Raw genomic sequence first — 4,600 nt, forward strand, 5'->3', positions numbered from 1 at the left:
GGACTATTCTTAAAGGTGCGTGGTAATGTACCAAACAGTGTTTCTTTGCTATTCATAAGGTTTTCCCTGGCCAATTCTTTGAGAAGTGGACGACCTCTTCCTTCTTCTTAGTCTGTTTCAGTCTATAAGCTAGGCTGTTACCGGTACACCAGGTGCATTTCGCTGGGTTTTAAACACCAGAGGCTCGGCCTCAAAACTCACGTCTACTTGTCTCCACAGTAGGACAAACCGACAGACAAGTTTGTCTTGCTGTTGGAGACCTCTCGTATCACCCCCACCTGGGTCCCTGTGGCTGACTGTTCCTCTGTCTGGCTTCCTGTCTTTTAATCCCCTTTCTCCTGCTCTTCTTGCCTGCTTCTTTGGGCATCCCTGAGTTGTCTCTCCTCACCTGTATCCCTGGGCTGACTGCTCTTCTGTCCCGGTTCCTGGCTTTTATCCCCTTTCTCCTGCTTTCCCATCCTGCTACTTTGGGCGGGCCTGAGTTTCCTCTCCTCACCTAATCCCTTCGGCTGATTGCTCTTCTCTCTGGCTTCCTGGCTTTTAATCCCTTTCTCCTGCTCTTCCCGTCTGCTGCTTTGGGCATCTCTGAGTTGTCTCTCCTCACCTATAACCCTGGGGCATAAAAATCCATATCCTTAGCATTAGTGAGCTGAAATGGACTGATTTGGGCCATTTTGCGTTAGACAACCATATGATCTACTGTGCTAGAAATGACAAATTAAGGAGGAATGGTGTGGCATTCATCATGACAAAAAATGTTTTCAAGATCTATCCTGAAGTAGAATGCTGTTAGTGATAGAATAATATCCATACACCTACAGGAAGATCAATTAATACTACTATTACTCAAGTTTATGCACCAACTACCAAAGCCAAAGATGAAGAAATTGAAGATATTTACCAACTTCTGCAGTCTGAAATTGATGGAACATGTGATCAAGATATGTTAACTATCATTGGTGATTGGAATGCAAAAGTTGGAAACAAAGAAGAATCACCAGTAGTTGGAAAATATGGCCTTGATGATAGAAATGATGCTGGAGATCACAGGACAGAATTTTGCAAGACCAATGACTTATTCATCACAAATACCTTTTTTGTCCACAACACAATTGGTGACTATACATGTGGACTTTGCCAGATGGAGTACATACTAATCACATCGACTACATCTGTGGCAAGAGGCAATGGAGAAGCTCAATCTCTTCAGCCAAAACAAGGCCAGGATCTGATTGTGGGACAGAGCATCAACTGCTCATATGCCTATTCAAGTTGAAGCTGAAGACAATTAAAACAAATCCACTAGAGCCAAAATATTACCTTGATTATATCCCACCTGAATTTAGATACCATTTGAAGAAGAGATTTGATGCCTTGAGCATCAATGACCAAAAATCTGCAAATTGTGGGATGACATCAAGAACATCATCCCTGAAGAAAGCAAAATGTTATTTAAAAGACAGTAAAAGAAGAAAAAACAAGTATTGATGTCAGAAGAGACTCAGAAACTTGCTCTTGAATGGAGAGTAGCTAAAGCAAATGGGAGAAATGACAAGATAAAAGATTGAACTGAAGATTTCAAAGAGCAGCTCAAGAAAATAAATCAATTATTATATCAAATATATGAAGTTCTGGAGTTAGAACACCAAAAGGAAAGAATATGCTCAGCATTTCTCAAGCTGAAAGAACTTTGAGGCTTCAAGTTGCAAAATTGAAAGATTCTGTGGGCAAAATATTGAATGATGCAGGAAGAATCAAAAGAAGATGGAAGAAATAGACACTTACTGTACAAAAAACAATTGGTCAAAGTTCAACTAGTTTAGGAGATGGCATATGATCAAGAACCAATGGTACTGATGGAAGAAGTCAATGCTGCACTGAAGAAATTGGCAAAAGACAAGGCTCCAGGAATTACAAGAACACCCATTAAGACATTTCAACAGAAAGATATACCATTGGAGTTACTTACTCATCTATACTAAGTAATTTGAAAGACAGCTACCTAGAAAACTAACTGGAAGAGATTGATATTTGTGCCCATCCCAAAGAAAGGTGATTCAAGAGAATAAGAAAATTATCAAACAATATCATTAATATCACATATAAGTAAAATCTTGCTGAAGATAATTCAAAAACTGTTGCAGCAATATACTGACAGGGAACTTCCAGAAATATGCAAGCTGGATTCACAAGGCAATGTGGAACAGGGATATCATTGCAGGGTCAGATGGATCTTGGCTGAAAGCAGAGAATACCAGAAAGATGTTTACTTGTGTTTTATTGACTATGCAAAAGCACCCAACTCTGTGTATCGTAACATTGAGAAGAATGGGAATTCCAGAACAATTAATGGCACTCATGAGGAACCTATACATAGAGCTAGGCAATACTGTGTAGTTTAAAATCCGGAAGGGAGTGCATCAGGGTTGTATACTTTCACCATTCATATTCAATCTATATGCTGAGCAAATAATCTGAGAAGCTGGACTATATGAAGAAGAACATGGCATGAGGATTGAAGGAAGACTCATCACCAACCTGTGATATGTAGACAACACAACCTTGCTTGCTGAAAAGGAAGATGACTTGAAGCATTTACAGGTGAAGATTAAAGACTACATTGTACAGTATGTATTACACCACAGCATAAGGAAAGTGAAAATCCTCACAACTGGACCAATAAGCAATGTCATGATAAATGGAGAAAAGATTGAAGTTGTCAAAGATTTCATACTACTTCGATCCACAACCAACACTCATGGAAGCAACAGTCAAGAAGTCAGATGTCCTATTCCATTGTGGAAATCTGCCGCAAAAAGAAAAAAAAAAAAAAAAACTCTTTTATAAAGTGTTGCAGAGCAAAGATGTCACTTTGAAGACAAAGGTGCACCTAATCCAAGCCATGGTATTTTCAGTAGCTTCGTATGCATGTGAAAGCTGGATAATGAATAAGAAAGACTGAAGAAGAATTGATAGCTTTAAGTTATGGTGTTGGTGAACAATGCTGAAAATACCATGACCTGCCAGAAGTATGAACAAATCTGTTCTGGAAGAAGTGCAGCCAGAATCCTCCTTGGAAGTGAGAATGGCCAGATTTCATCTCACCTGCTTTGGTCATGCTGTCAGAGGGGACCATTCCCCGGAGGACATCATGTTTGGTAAAATGGAGGGTCAGCAAAAAAGGAGAAGACCCTCAACAAGATGTATCAACACAGTGGCTGCAATAATGGGTTCAAGTATAGCAAGGATTGTGAGTGTGTTATACAACTGGGCAGTGTTTTGTTCTGTTGTAGCTAAGGTCGCTAAGAGTAGGAGATGACTCAGTGTCATCTATTCTGGTTAACTTGCACCATTCTAACAGAAATTCCACAAATGGGATGGCTTGAACAAACAGAAGTTTATTATCTTACAATTTTGGAGGCTTTAAGTCTGAGTTCAAAATGCCAGGCTCTAGAGTTTGGGTGAAATCCCTTCGACCTTGGGCTTTGGCCCTGCCTCTCTTGCTCCCAGCACACTGAAACTGGAGGCTTTTATTCACTCAGGGAGCTGTTGGCTATTGAGGCTGATAAGCCCAAGGTTGACAAATAAAATGGCACACTCCCGATAGTACCAAAACACACGGCAGGCTATTAATTCAAATCTGTTGAAAGTCCCAAGATCGGCAAAACATGGCAGGCTACTGAATGATGAGTTGACTACATGCAAGGTTCATGCATGCTAAAAAGCTGCATGTATGTGGACCATTCCAAAGCTTCTTTTATATTGTAAGCAGACCACATCCCTAAAGCAGCTACTCAGCTGCTCATGGTAGATTGCACCATGGAGTTGATTGCCAGTCTCATCATGGGGAATAACTACTACCAGCTTCCCAACCTATCAAAGCCAGAACCAGCCAAGTTGACATACAACCTTAACTACCACAGCATCTAACAACAACAACAACATACATATTTGTTTCATCAGAATCTGATGTGGTGCTGAATGATTCGGACTGCTTTATTTCAGATTCTATCTCACCTATCATTGGAGAACATTGGTTAGGATAGTAGTAGTAGTAAAACCAAACCAAAGTCACTGCTGTTGAGTTGGCCCGGACTCATAGTGACCCCTCCTTGGGTTTCCAAGGTGGCATCACTATGGAAGTAGATTGCCCAACCTTCAAATTGGCATCCTTCTGGTTAGCAGTTGAATGCCTTAGGCACTGTGCCACCAGAGCTCCTAGTAGTGGTAGTGGTGGGGGTACAGAGAGCAATCAACTTTTTTCTTTTTTGCATAGCTTCCTAAACTTTAAAAATTTTATATTTACTTCCACGAAACATCTAATAAGTAGTTACTACCTGCCTGGAAGAGTGCTAGATGACATACTAAGTTGAACTATATGATAATACCTTTTGTCTCCATCAAAAGTGGTCAAAAATTGGCCATTTCAAGTAGTCCAATAGTTCCCCATTTCATTCTCACAAGAAAGCTGTGAGATAAATATTAGTCCCAGTCTACATATGAGGAAACTAGGGATTAGCTCTGGTAGCATAGTGGCTAAGGCACTTGACTGCTAACCAGAAGGCTGGTGGTTCAAACCCACCAGCCACTCCTCGGAAGG

The sequence above is a fragment of the Orycteropus afer genome, unplaced genomic scaffold, assembly GCF_000298275.1.
Source record: "Orycteropus afer afer isolate SDZICR_OR568_19922 unplaced genomic scaffold, OryAfe1.0 scaffold00058, whole genome shotgun sequence".
Classification (NCBI taxonomy): Eukaryota; Metazoa; Chordata; class Mammalia; order Tubulidentata; family Orycteropodidae; genus Orycteropus; species Orycteropus afer.